The sequence below is a fragment of the Schistocerca cancellata genome, chromosome 1, assembly GCF_023864275.1.
Source record: "Schistocerca cancellata isolate TAMUIC-IGC-003103 chromosome 1, iqSchCanc2.1, whole genome shotgun sequence".
Classification (NCBI taxonomy): Eukaryota; Metazoa; Arthropoda; class Insecta; order Orthoptera; family Acrididae; genus Schistocerca; species Schistocerca cancellata.
In genome coordinates, this window is record NC_064626.1 from 515,732,165 (window position 1) to 515,748,284 (window position 16,120).

The following is a 16,120-nucleotide window of genomic DNA, read 5'->3' on the forward strand; positions in this document are numbered from 1 at the left end:
ACCACGTAAGTTGTTTAGCGCAGTGTTTGTTTACCACTGGAACTCATGGCTGTGATCGCTAATCTATCTTCACAACGCAGATTGTCATGGCTTGATGAGTTTCTTTTTGGTTTCAAATCCTCCGTCATGCATATTTAATTTCCTATTAATTGTGTAATTTTACACTTTTAACATAGAGGTTTTAACTTGGCATTTTAGGCTATCCTATGTTCATAATTGAAGATTGCGGTCTTCATTTTAACGCCATCATATCAATGGCTTTTAAAAATGACTAATGTGGTTTCTGTTGTTCAGGGAAAGTGAATCACTTTACTTCTTACATTTAGCTTAGCTAGACAGGTTCGCGAATCAACTGTTATATAACAAGATTGTTATTACTAATTACAGAAATCTTAAGTTGCGCTAACTGCATGTAACCTGTTATTATTAACAAAACACTTGCAAAAGATATATTTCCACTTTGGGAACACTGAATCACTGTTACTTCAACAGGTCAAAATGGAGTGGAGTTATATGTTGACATTCCATAAAAGCTAGTTACTTTTATTGATTTTTCACGTTAAAACCTCCTTTCAAGGCGTCATCCATACCGTTCAACTGCTCTTACAAGTCCTTTGCCATCTTTGCCAGGATTACAATGCCACAGGAAATCGTCTAAGTTGTTATTTCTTCCACCTGGTCTTTAATTTCCTTCCAGAATTCTCGTTGGTTTTCTTTCCTGTCTGCTCAATGTACTTAATAACACTAACGACAGGCTACAAACTTGTCTCATTCCTTTACCAATTATTAGTTTCCTTTAGTGTCCTTAACCCTACAACTGCCCTCTCATTTCTGTACAAGTTGTGTATATCCTGTAGTCTCCTGTTTTTTTATCCCTCTTAGATTCAGAAGCCACCAAGATGTCAGGCAGAAATGTCTTTCACTTTTCTTCGCGCGGGAAGAAAAACACTCTACAGGACGAAGGAATGTTTTGCTTGGCTTCTAACAAACGTCGATGAATTGGTCAGTAGAGATGGAATGCAAGCTCTGATATAGATTATCACGAGAGTGGGGAAGGGAAACGATCGTATAAATTTCAGACTGTCACATTATTCACTTCGTGTGATTTAGGGAAACCTAGGCTAACCTAATTCAAGATCACCTGATAGCTATTTCACCCCATTCCTAACGACTGCATGTACAGTGTCTTAATCACTAAAGCACCTAGCTCGGAGTTTGTGTCTTCTTGAAAAGTACTCTTACCGGATTTCACAAATAATCTTCTCCATGTCGCACTGCGTTTCTCTTGTAGCGTGTGTCACAGGCGTTTTACGGGCACCTCCATCACTCCCTTGCCCTGATTATAAACCTGTAACGGAAATTGCAAACAAGTACGGCAGCTTCGTTCGAGGTGCAGTTGTGGAAATGTCCGAACACGATAATTGCTGTCCGCGCCAACCCGTCTTACCTCATGGATTCCATACATCGACAGGTGTATACACTGCCCTTAACTGCCGTGATCTGCGGTGCCGTTGGAGGATCGCATGGCCACATGATGCGTGTTCTACACCATTTTCAGCGCTGTAAAGTGATCTGTCTGTTCATTTAAGCGCTGACTGATATTTTGTCTCATGAATTCATTTTCTAGTTTGAATCAGTAAAAAAACCCTAGACTGTGACTATGCAATTTCTCCGCAATATCTTCCCTTCCTGAGATGCTAGTTCGGCAATATAGATTATGTTCCTATTAAGTTTGCAAAGTAAAAAAGACGTTCTGAGAGAACTGAAGCTGTGAAGACGAGTCTATTCGTGGCTCAAGGCCGTTGTCTGCAATAGGCAGAATTCCAGGTTCAAGCTTCGCCGTGGGACAGAGTTTTAATCTGTCACAATAGCATGCACCTTCCTACTGAGAGAAATATTCCTTTTACAAGAATAAATTTGTCAGGAAAGCCACTCTACTTGCTTGTAACTGTTGGAGATTATGGTTCGTCTACAAGAAATACTCTGCATTCCTCGCATACCTGTTGAAAGGAGAGTCTGGTGTTATGAAGTTAAAGTGATGGATGTCGTTTCTTAGGTAGTTGTCCGTTCTTAGGTGGTTGTCCGTGTTTTTCATCCTCCATGGCACTATACTATACTTATTTCTGGTTCGTATTTACTACACAGTTTATAGTCTACGCTTCGTTTGACAAGATGATCTGCTATCACCTTCGTTTATTATAAATGAAACTAGCTCCTGCTTGCGGCAGGGTAAGTATTTTTAATCCAGATGCGTTTAACCTTTGACTTAGAGAGCAAAATGTGTGAGAATTTTGAAATATTATAAGATCTATGAGTTCATTAACGTTAATTGTTGATTCAGAAGTTTCATAATCATTATTTTTAGGTTAGAGCCGCCTCTAAGCAATATTTGTTGTGACACACATGTTTCGCCTCAATTTATTTAGGCATCACCAATAGACTGAAATATCTGTATCTTTTCATTTGCATTCGGTACCGTCGACGTATATAGTCTGCTATTGTACATATAAATTACAAACGACTCTGACGTAGAAGTCTTTTGCTCAATATACGTTTTTTTTATCACTACATGTGCTCTTTTTGTACTGTTGGTGAAGCTATTGTTCTGCCTGTAGCATTAATAACATTTTCAGCGTAGGACACAAACTGGGTTGTCGTTTACGTGTGTTTGGTCACTTAGCAGTTGCTTGTTCTCTGCTACAGATTATAAAGCAAGCAACTGATAAATTTCCAGACACATGTAAACAACAATTCGCCATTGAACGTTATCAGTAAGTACCAGAGTCGACACACACACACACACACACACACACACACACACACACACACACAAATATAACCTTTGAACACATCATCATAAAATAACTCCCACAGTAGTCAACATTACATAACTGGGAAAAGATTAACGTGGTGAAAGAGTATGTATGAAGTTTTTGTCCTGTGATGCAAATTGTTTTTGGTCTTACTGGCAGGCCGGCCGGAGTGGCCGTGCGGTTCTAGGCGCTACATTCTGGAACCGGGCTACCGCTACGGTCGCAGGTTCCAATCCTGCCTCGGGCATGGATGTGTGTGATGTCCTTAGGTTAGTTAGGTTTACTTAGTTCTAAGTTCTAGGCGACTGATGACCTCAGAAGCTAAGTCGCATAGTGCTCAGAGCCATTTTGAATCTTCCTGGAAGAACAAAAGCTTCAACAGCACTACAGTAAAAGACATATATAGAAAGTAGTAAAACATATATATTGTGCAAAAGATGCCTACGTCAAAACAAAACTGTTTGTAACTTAAATGTACAATACCAGAAAGTACTGCATAGAAATGAAAATGTATATGTATTTCATTCCACAAATCCAATTCCTCTCCGAGGTATATAACTAAGGGAAATATACTTCAAAAAATTTTAAATATTGTTATAATTGTATAGACTCACTGTGTTTCTCTCTCTTTCTCTATATTTTTTTACACACACACACACACACAAACACACATAAGCGTGCGCAAATAAAATCTAGTCGAAATATAGGCCAGCGGATTCTACATCTACATCTACATGATTACTCTGCAATTCACATTTAAGTGCTTGGCAGAGGGTTCATCGAACCACAATCATACTATCTCTCTACCATTCCACTCCCGAACAGCGCGCGGGAAAAACGAACACCTAAACCTTTCTGTTCGAGCTCTGATTTCTCTTATTTTATTTTGATGATCATTCCTACCTATGTAGGTGTTGCTCAACAAAATATTTTCGCATTCGGAAGAGAAAGTTGGTGACTGATATTTCGTAAATAGATCTGGCCGCGACGAAAAACGTCTTTGCTTTAATGACTTCCATCCCAACTCGCGTATCATATCTGCCACACACTCTCCCCTGTTACGTGATAATACAAAACGAGCTGCCCCTTTTTGCACCCTTTCGATGTCCTCCCTCAAACCCACCTGGTAAGGATCCCACACCGCGCAGCAATATTCTAACAGAGGACGAACGAGTGTAGTGTAAGCTGTCTCTTTAGTGGACTTGTTGCATCTTCTAAGTGTCCTGCCAATGAAACGCAACCTTTGGCTCGCCTTCCCCACAATATTATCTATGTGGTCTTTCCAACTAAAGTTGTTCGTAATTTTAACACCCAGGTACTTAGTTGAATTGACAGCCTTGAGAATTGTACTATTTATCAAGTAATCGAATTCCAACGGTTTTCTTTTGGAACTCATGTGGATCACCTCGCACTTTTCGTTGTTTAGCGTCAACTGCCACCTGCCACACCATACAGCAATATTTTCTAAATCGCTTTGCAACTGATACTGGTCTTCGGATGACCTTACTAGACGGTAAATTACAGCATCATCTGCGAACAACCTAAGAGAACTGCTCAGATTGTCACCCAGGTCATTTATATAGATCAGGAACAGCAGAGGTCCCAGGACGCTTCTCTGGGGAACACCTGATATCACTTCAGTTTTACTCTATGATTTGCCGCCTATTACTACGAACTGCGGCCTTCCTGACAGGAAATCACGAATCCAGTCGCACAACTGAGACGATACCCCACAGGCCCGCAGCTCGATTAGAAGTCGCTTGTGAGGAACGGTGTCAAAAGCCTTCCGGAAATCCAGAAATACGGAATCAAGTTGGGATCCCCTTTCGATAGCGCCTATTACTTCGTGCGAATAAAGAGCTAGCTGCGTTGCACAAGAACGATGTTTTCTGAAACCATGCTGATTACGTATCAATAGATCTTTCCCTTCGAGGTGAATCATAATGTTTGAATACAGTATATGCTCCAAAACCCTACTGCAAACCGACGTCAATGATATAGGTGTGTAGTTCGATGGATTACTCCTACTACCCTTCTTAAACACTGGTGCGACCTGCGCAATTTTCCAATCTGTAGGTACAGACCTATTGGTGAGCGAGAGGTTGTATATGATTGCTAAGTAGGGAGCTGTTGTATCAGTGTAATCTGAAAGGAACCTAATCGGTATACAATCTGGACCTGAAGACTTGCCCGTATCAAGCGATTTGAGTTGCTTCGCAACCCCTAAGGTATCTACTTCCAAGAAACTCATGCTAGCAGCTGTTCGTATTTCAAATTCTGGAATCTTCCATTCGTCTTCCCTGGTGAAGGAATTTCGGAAAACTGCGTTCAATAGCTCCGCTTTAGCGGCACAGTCGTCGGTAACATTACCATCGGCACTCCGCAGCGAAGGTATTGACTGCGTCTTGCCGCTTGTGTACTTTACATACGACCAGAATTTCTTCGGATTTTCTACCAAATTTAGAGACAATGTTTCGTTGTGGAACCTATTAAAGGCATATCGCATTGAAGTCCGTACCAAATTTCGCGCGTCTGTAAATTTTAGCCAATCTTCGGGATTTCGCGTTCTTCTGAACTTCGCATGCTTTTTCCGTTGCCTCTGCAACAGCGTTCGGACCTGTTTTGTGTACCATGGGGGATCATTTCCATCTCTTACCAATTTATGAGGTATGAATCTCTCAATTTCTGTTGCTACTATATCTTTGAATTTGAGCCACATCTCGTCTACATTTGAATAGTCAGTTCGGAAGGAATGGAGATTGTCTCTTAGGAACGCTTCTAGTGACACTTTATCCACTTTTTTAAATAAAATTATTTTGCGTTTGTTTCTGGTGGATTTGGAAGAAACGGTATTGAGTCTAGCTACAACGACCTTGTGATCACTAATCCCTGTATCAGTCATGATGCTCTCTATTAGCTCTGGATTGTTTGTGGCTAAGAGGTCATGTGTGTTTTCGCAACCATTTACAATTTGCGTGGGTTCGTGGACTAACTGCTCGAAATAATTTTCGGAGAAAGCATTTAGAACAATCTCGGAAGATGTTTTCTGTCTACCACCGGTTTTGAACAAGTATTTTTGCCAACATATCGAGGGAAGGTTGATGTCCCCACCAACTATAACCGTATGAGTGGGGTATTTATTTGTTACGAGACTCAAATTTTCTCTGAACTGTTCAGCAACTATATCATCGGAGTCTGGAGGTCGGTAGAAGGAGCCAATTATTAACTTAGTTCGGCTGTTAAGTATAACATCCACCCATACCAGTTCGCACGGAGTATCTACTTCGACTTCACTACAAGATAAACTACTACTGACAGACACAAACACTCCACCACCAATTCTGCCTAATCTATCTTTCCTGAACACCGTCAGAGACTTCGTAAAAATTTCCGCAGAACTTATTTCAGGCTTTAGCCAGCTTTCTGTACCTATAACGATTTCAGCTTCTGTGCTTTCTATTAGTGCTCGAAGCTCAGGGACTTTCCCAGCACAAGTACAACAATTTACAACTACAATTCCGGCTGTTCCTTGATCCAAGCACGTCCCGTATTTGCCATGCACCCTTTGAGATTGCAGCCCACCCCGTACTTTCCCGAGGCCTTCTAACCTAAAAAACCGCCCAGTCCACGCCACACAGCCTCCGCTACCCGCGTAGCCGACAGCTGAGAAATTGGAAATGAGAAGAAAGAGACTTAAATAAAGTGCAGCACTTCGTCAATTCTCTAAGTGTGACCACTTGCAGACAAAATAAAAATTCTTTAGCATAAGTAAAACAAAAATTATCTGCACAAACCATTTCGTTTCAACAGAAAACACAAAGTGAACTGTTTGATATCGATAGCTTATGTTTTAAAAACTTAGAATCTCAGTAATACCTTCTGAAGATACATCATGAAAAAAAGCAAACGCATCTGACTTAAAACATTTTATATGTCCATCTTTTTGGCAGGAGGTCTTTGGGACGACGGTCGTTTACTATTGTGACAAATTAAAACACCTACAGCCGTCCCAATGATTTTATTTCATTTTGTTGCAAAGAATTCCAGCCCTTCGATTCGCCATCTTCAGGCTGTAGTTCAAGCGGAACGGGTTGATGCGATCCCTAGACATCGACTACAGCCCGAAGATGACGCATTGAAGCGCTGAAAGTGGTTGCAACAAAATAAAATAAAATCATATGGACCGCTGTAAGTGTTTTATTTTGTCACACTAAAATATTTTAGTTGCAGCACCATAAGGAACATCCTTTTATTAGAAAGTCACCATTTATGAAGCTGCTATGTAAATGACCGCTCCAAGAAACTTGTTAAGACGACGTAAATGTGTGAATGTGTTTATCTACTCGTTCGTGTAGTGGCTGAACAATTTATATTTAATGCGGCACGCAACCTGTTATGAGCCTTTCTAGTTAAAGCATGTCAGACGTCTGTTTCGTTTAGGTGATTGTTATGACTGAGCGTATGTGGAAAATTAGTTTCGTATAGTTAATAGTGATGATGATGAGAGAATAAAAGAGGGAGATACTCATGCCGTCACATAGCCTATAATTCTAAAGAAAATATCAAAAACCATCAATGGGGCAGCCGAGGTTTCAGTTTCCCCTTCTCCACGAATCGTTACACAAAGGAATTTCATTTAACCCAGTTCATTGTCCCACAGTGTAATGATTAGGAATGTAAGCCACCACATTCTGACCCTCTGCCGACTAGATCCTGGCGATGATGCTTTTCCGATTACCAGGATTTGAACTGTGATTCTTCAGTTTCTCTCGGTGATACAATTGATCGAACAGTCCACAAGTGTATTGCCGATTCATAGTATCCAACGGCCACCACAAGTTGATGAAAAAGATCAGGGCACTCACAAGTACTCGGACTTATCATAATGGGCTATCAAGAAATTGTTACCACAAAGACCTGTTCCGCCAATACTTTTAACGACTGCCGAAAATCCGCATGAACCATGGACGTTGCCGTTAGTGGGGAGACTTGCGTGCCTCGGCGATACAGACAGCCGTACCTTAGGTGCAACCGCAACGGAGGGGTATCTGTGGAGAGGCCCGACAAACGCGTGGGTCCTGAAGAGGGGCAGCAGCCTTTTCAGTAGTTTCAGGGGCAACAGTCTGGATGATTGACTGATCTGGCGTTGTAACGTAAACCAAAACGGCCTTGCTGTGCTGGTACTGCGAACGGCTCAAAGCAAGTGGAAAAGACAGCCGTAATTTTTCCTGAGGGCCTGCAGCTTTACTGTATGGTTAAATGATGATGGCGTCGTCTTGGGTAAAATATTCCTGAGATAAAATGGTCCCCCATTCTGATCTCCGGGCGAGGACTACTCAGGAGGATGTCGTTATCAGGAGAAAGAAAACTGGCGTTCTACGGATCGGAGCTTGGAATATCAGATCCCTTAATCAGGCAGGTAGGTTAGAAAATTTAAAAAGGAAAATGGATAGGTTAAAGTTAGACATAGTGGTAATTAGTGAAGTTCGGTGGCAGGAGGAACGAGATTTCTAGTCATGTGAGTACAGGGTTATAGCCTAAATACAAAATCAAATCGGAGTATGCAGGAGTAGGTTTAGAAATAAATAAAAAAATAGGAATGCAGGTAAGCTACTACGAACAGCATAGTGAACGCATTATTGAAGTCAAGATAGACACGAAGCCCATGCATACCACAGTAGTAAAAGTTTATATGCCAACTAGCTGCGCAGATGAAGAGATTGAAGACATGTATGATGAGATAAAAGACATCATTCAGATAGTGAAGAGAGATGAAAATTTAATAGTGATGTGGAACCTGAATTCGATAGTAGGAAAAGGAAGAGAAGGAAAAGTAGTAGGTGAGTATGGAATGGGGGCAAGGAATGAAAGAGGAAGCCGCCTGGTGGAATTTTGCACAGAACGTACCTTAATCATAGCTAACACCTGGTTTAAGAATCATGACGGAAGGCTGTATACGTGTAAGGGGCCTGGAGACACTGGAAGGTTTCAGATAGATTATATAATAGTAAGACAGAGATTTACGAACCAGCTTTTAAATTGTAAGACATTTCCAGGGGCAGATGTGGACTCTGACCAACATCTACTGGTTATGAACTCTAAATTAAAACTGAAGAAACACCAAAAAGTTGGAAAGATAAGGAGATGAGATCTGGATAAACTGAAAGAACCAGAGGTTACAGAGTGTTTCAGAGGGAGCATTAGGGAACGATTGACAAGAAAGGGGGATAGAAATATAGTAGAAGAAGAATGGGTACCTTAAGGAGATGAAATAGTCAAGGCAACAGAGGATCATGTAGGTAAAAAGACGGACAGTAGAAATCCTTGGGTAACAGAAGAGATACTGAATTTAATTGATACAAGGAGAAAATATGGAAATGCAGTAAATAAAGCAGGCAAAAACGAATACAAATGTCTCAAAAATGAGATCGACTGGAAGTGCAAAATGGCTAAGCGGGATGGCTAGAGGACAAATGTAGTGATGTAAAGGCATGTATTACTAGGGGTAAGATAGATACTGCCTACAGGAAAATTAAAGAGACCTTTGGAGAGAAGAGAACCACTTGTATGAATATCAAGAGCTCAGATGGAAAACCAATTCTAAGCAAAGAAGGGTAGCCCGAAAGGTGGAAGAAGTATATAGAACGTTTATACAGGATCGACGCGCTTGAAGGCAATGTTATTGAAGTGGAAGATAACGAAGATTAAGATGAGATGGGAGATATATTGCGTGAAGAATTTGACAGAGCACTGAAAGATGTTAGTCGAAACAAGGCCTCGGGAGTAGACAACAATCCATTAGAACTACTGACAGCCTTGGGAGAGGCAGCCTTGACAAAACTCTTCCATCTAGTGAGGATGATGTATGAGACAGGCGAAATACCCTCAGACTTCAAGAAGAATATATTAATTCCAATCCCAAAGAAAGCAGGTGTCGACAGGTGTGAAAATTAACGAACTATAATAAGTCACGGCTGCAAAATACTAACACGATTTCCTTACAGAGGAATGGAAAAACTGGAAGAAGCCGACCTCGGGGAAGCTCAATTTGGATTCCGTAGAAATGTTGAAACACGTCAGGCAATAGTGACCCCATGACTTATCAGATAGATTAAGGAAAGGCAAACCTACGTTTCTAGCATTTGTAAGCTTAGAAAAAGCTTTTGACAATGTTGACTGGAATACTCTCTTTCAAATTCTGAAGATGGCAGGGGTCAAATACAGGGATCGAAAGGCCATTTACAATTCGTACAGAAACCAGATGGCAGTTATAAGAGTCGAGGGGCGGGAGAGGGAAGCAGTGGTTGAGAAGAGAGTAAGACAGGGTTGTAGCCTATCTCCGATGTTATTCAATCTGTCCATTGAGCAAGTAGTAAAGAAAACAAAAGAAAAATTCGGAGTAGGCATTAAAATCCACGGAGAAGAAATAAAAACTTTGAGGTTTGCCAGTGACTTTGTAATTCTTTCTCAGACAGCAAAGGACCTGGAAGAGCAATTGAACGGAATGGACAGTGTCTTGAAACGAAGATATGAGATGAACACCAAAGCAAAACGAGGATAATGGAATGTAGTCGAATTAAATGAAGTGATGCTGAGTGAATTAGATTAGGAAATGAAACGCATAAAGTAGTAGATGGGTTTTGCTATTTGGGGGGCAAACTAACTGATGATGATCGAAGTAGAGAGGATATAAAATGTAGACTGGCAGTGGCAAGGAAAGTGTTTCTCAAGAAGAGAAATTTGTTAACATCGAGTACAGATTTTGAAGTGTCAGGAAGTCTTTTCTGAAAGTATTTGTATGGAGTGTATACGTGTATGGAAGTGGAACGTGGACGATAAATAGTTTAGACAAAAAGAGAATAGAAGCTTTCGAAATGTGGTGCTACGGAAGAATGCTGAAGATTAGATGGGTAGATCACGTAACTAACGAGGAGGTACTGAATAGAATTGGCGAAAAGAGGAATTTGTGGCACAACTTGACTAGAAGAAGGGATCGGTTGTTAGGACACGTTCTTGTGCATCAAGAGAGCATCAATTTAGTATTGGAGGGAAGCGTGGAGGGTAAAAATCGTAGAGGGAGACCAAGGCAGGAATACACTACACAGATTCAGAAGGATGTAGGTTGCAGTAGTTATTCGGAGATGAAGAAGTTTGCACAGGATAGAGTAGCATAGGGAGCTGCATCAAACCAGTCTCTGGACTGAAGACCACAACAAGGCCCGCAAAAACAATTCAGTGAATTTTGTGGAATTTCAGGAGGAAGAAGTGAGGCCTTCTAATGAGCTTTGGTGTCGTTTCGCTATTCATCACGGTTCGACCACGAGAGTCACTAGAACTCATTTTTGAGAAATTTGTATCGAAGATGATCGATCTTGGCAGGCATGTCATGGGCTCCATGAATTTTCTGTTTAGTGAAGAATACTATGAGCAGACGGAGGGAATAGTAATGCACAGCCCACTCTCTCTGCTGTGGCTTTGAATGTCTATATGGAATCCTTCGAGGAAGAAGCTCTGAAGTCATCCAAATGGAATCCCACTAGCTTTTTCCCTTATATGGACGACACATTCGTCATCTACCGAAACTCCATACATCCTAACATCAGATTTACCATGGAAACCGAGACAGACAGAAATCTACCTTTCCTGAACGTCATGGTCAATTGAAGAGTGGATGGCAACAAGGACCACAGTGATTATAGAAAGAAAACGCAGATTGACCAATACTTGCACGCAGACATTTGCCACTACCCTGAGCAGAGGACTGGGGTGCTCAAAATGCTAATACATCATCTCAGATGTAGAGAGTCTCCCTCGATAATTGGAACATATCAGAATGGTGTTCTGGAGTAACGATTAGTCAGAGTGGCAGATTTGGCCTTTTGTGCCCCCCCACTACAGTACGACCCTTGGATACGGACGAAGTCAGATAGAAAGAGGCAGCCATTGGCTTCATCCCATACCTGACGCGCTATCGGGAAAAATCGGGGAAATACCGAAAAAGTGCAGAATAATAACTGTCTTTTTCCCGCCCAATAAAACACGGGCGTTATTGGGGAGCGTCAAAGATTACCTTGGTTTACAGAAGGCTGGTGTATATCAGATTCCGTGGCTAGACATGTGGATAAACAGTACGCACATCGAAGATCAGTGCTGAGAACCACATCGGCACACTCGACTGATGTATTCTAAAAGGTTGACAGTCACAGATCAGTTATTGTCTCAGACCCACGAGATGGAATAGGAACGCACCTGCATATAAGCATATACGTCGAAATACTGGAGCAACATCATTAGATGGGCCATCGAAATGTACACCAGAGACAATCTCATCAACCGGGACGGCAGCTACGGTGCCAGCAGTGATTGGGGAGCAGTAATGTGTCTAATTAAGCAGACACTTAGCAAACATAGGGAGCTGCCGGTCAGGGCGAACGGAGTGTAGATACATCTTAACCGCAGCTGGCGTACCCCGCTGGGTGTCGCCTGCGCAGACGTCAGCGCCAAGCCCCCGAGGGTGGACGAAATACGAAGCAGCCCGCGAGGGGGGGGGATATAAATCAGCACTGTGCCACCACGAGGTCAATTCGTCAGCGCACAGGACAACGGCGACATGCCTAATCGCCGAAGTATTGTGCCTGTTGGAAACTAGGAACCGGCAGTACGCCCATGAACACCCAAGCACTGTTCGATCTGAATTTGAGCTACTCAAAACCGTTAGAGCCATTAGCTATGGTAATGTATGTTTTCATTCTGAAAATATATTAGACCAGCGATCCTCCTCCTAACCCCTCCTCCCCTCCCCGTCTTCGGGTGGGTAGCACCAAATGTCTGTGGCCAAGACTTCTCAGCGTAACAGTAATAAATTATAGACGCATACCTGCCTTGTTAATCAGTCTATTTATTCTTGAAAACCGTATCAAAATCCCTACAGTAGTTCCTGAGATTGGTCCTCACATACAGTCAGCAAAATGCAGTACGAGACTTTAATTTATAGTATGTTGTGACAGATGACGGTACACTTTTGGAGAACGAATCTAGCTGTACAATTTATATCACGTAGCCACTGATATAGGTAGGTAAGTGTTGATGAAACTCTAAATACATTCTCTCACAGATATACCTCACCTTGGCAGACTTATTACACCAGTTATCTGTGGTGCTTTAAGCTCTTCTATGCGCACGGCCTGTAAGCTAGCAGCTCTTCGTTAGTATTAAGCTTCGCAGAGACTCTCCCACAGTGTTGCAGGCCGAACACCCGCGGGAAGAAGGTATGACTTCACCGTCGCCTCAAGGCTATTGCGGAGATCTAATTCTGGAGTCTTAGTGTGGTATACAGTAACGGTTGCCGAACCAGAAACTATCAGGTCTCGTTTTGTAATAAATTTTTATAGGGTACATTGAACTTAAATAAAAGCGCAAACGACTGTTAACTCATGATTTATTCACGACCGGTCTCGCTGAATTAAAGTAGCGTCTTCAGCTGATTAGTAGTGTCACATTATTAGCATACGGAGACGCCCCAAAAGTTCGCAGCCACAGAATCGTTGAGGGCGTCTTCGTGTGCTAATCTGTGGGACACTACTAACCACCTGAAAATGTTCCCTTAACGCAGCGAAACCGGTCGTGCATAGATCATCAGTTAACAGATGTTTGCTGTTTTATTTAAGTTTATTTTACCTTTAATTGCAACGGCGATTGCTACCCACATTATGAAGTTGTATGTGCATTTTTTTGGAACTGTTTAGTGCCATACAAGGGGAGTAAAGTCTGGTAAATTTCTACGAAATAGTGAAAAGTTTTGTTAAGCGGTACGATTGTTGCTAAATTTGAGTCTTACAGCCATTTTGTTGAACATTCATAATTGTAAATAGGAGTTACTTATTGTCCAGTATTATTGTCCAGTATCTTAAGTGAGGGGTGAACCCGCCAGGTTAGCCAAGGGCGCTAATGCGCTGCTTCCTTCACTCGAGTAGGCCCGCCGGCGCCGGATCGAATCCGCCTGGCGGACTAACGACGAGGGCCGGTGTGCTGGCAAGCCTGCATATGGTTTTTAGGCGGTTTTCCATATCCCAATAGGTCAATACTGGGCTGGTCCCCACGTCCCGCCTCAGTTACCCGACTCGTAGACATTTGAGAACGTTCGCACTATTTCATGGCTTACACTAGATGTAGACAGCTGGGGTACACTAATTCCGTCACAGGGAAGAGGGGGGGGGGTTGGGGGTGGTACGGGGTGGCGGTAGGGAGGACATCCGGCCACCCTCTGACACTAACATCGCCTAATACATAGTAACAAGGCCGACCCCGCGTTGAAGTGGGACAAAGGCCCAAAGAAAATTATGATCTTAAGTGATGGGTGATACACGTTTCGTAATAAAAAATTCGAGAGTCGCGTAATGGTAAAACATTTAAATGTTAGAGTAACAAATAATTGGAGGAAATTTGGGATTATTTCGCACCAAAACTAAAACCCTCGTACAAGCATTACAGATTTAACATGTTCTAGATGCCCAATTCAGATATCTTTTGGAAAACCTATCGGTAAAATTCATGGCCTCGACACTGTAGATCGTCGGGATAAGATTCATGGAACTGTCAAACAACGCATTCTGTTACCCATCGGGCATACGGAGTTTGGAAACAAGTAAAAAATGTAAATGTCGTATGGCTAAACAAAAGCATACGTGCTTGGAATGCAGGAATGGCGGATGTCCATGTCGGATATCATGAATCTGATACCTTTTAGTGACGAGGTGGAACAATTCAACTCACCATCCAACAAAATATCCTATAGGAAATGCGAGTAAATCACGCGTTATACTGAAGAACTGACGTGAATCGCCAAAGATGTACGAGCAGTGCACAGTGCTGTCGCTGGTGTAATGTGGCCGTACTTTTTCACACGCATTTAGTGAATTCAGTCTTCTAACTACAGATGTAGCAGGAATGTACTATTGATGATCTCTAATTCTTAATGAGGTACGAGGGGTAATCCTAACTTTTTATTGTCACTTCGAGAAAATAAAGTTACGTAATTCATGCAAATAAACAAAAATTCATATTTAATTTTATTGTTTCGAGATGAGAATAAAACTTTATAACCACCCTCAGTAGTTATATGAAGACTGCATGTGATGTACGTATAGTCCGTCACAACCTCGAATGCACATTTCCACGTACCTGGATACAGCAATGGACCATTATGATAGTACTTGAACATTGACGACGAAACCAGTGGCTGTATTTGAATCCAACGTCGTTAATTCTTTTTTAAAACATGCTGCCAGTTTCGACACCACATGCCATCCTCAACCGTTTTCATGTGCAATGAACAGAATCGTATGCAGCGGACCAGAATTAATTGGATTCCGCACCTCCCGTGGCAATAGCAAGCCCATAGTTGTCAGACGAGATCCAATTTTGTCGTCATTATTCTAGTACTACGGGTCCGGGTGCAGTCCCACTTGATGGATTACCAGGGACCATTATGAGTTCCGTAGTCCCCGAATTCAACAACCTGTAATTTCTGTTTGTGGGATATAGTGCTGGAGTGTCTTCTGTCATAATGTGAGCGATATAAATGATCTTGAAGACAGGAAATAGTGCAGACTTTGATATCATATACTACCAGTAATTATCTTCGGCTTAAGAACAGCATTCTTATCGTCGATTCTCGTGTATAGGTCATCCGGTTGTTAGTTGGAGGAAACTACGTATGTTCTGTGAATTATGTACACTGACAAGAATATAAAGTGTTAGTCCACTACGATCTAGACAGAGTGCCATCAAACTGATAGTCATGAATTTCCATGCCTGTGGGATGTGTTGATTAAATTTTCATCCATATGTGAGCTTGTTTTCACCATAGAAAAAGTCATTCCTACAGATGAAAAAGGGTATGAGTACACGATGGCCTTTGGGAGTGTCTAACGTTACTGCAACTTCTCAGGTTGAGAAGTTCAGAAGGTCGAACAAGCGCATCCTAGCGCCATCTTTCGGACTTGGAGAAAGATCGAATCATTGAGGTGAGGGACGTGGGGGCATCATATCGAGAGGTCGCACAGACAGTTGGCTGCATTGCAATGCCCACAGAACGATTGTTGATGATGTGGACTCGGACAACAGTGTGACTAAAAGATTAGGCACGGGTTCTTCCATAATGACTACACCTCCAGAAGACGAACAGACGGTTGACATCAGCTGGAATTCGGGCAGTAATTACAGGCAGAATATCACCACGAACCGCCTGGAATGGATTACTGGAAGCTGGCTTCAGGTCTTGAGTTTCCATACGTTGTTTGCAGCTG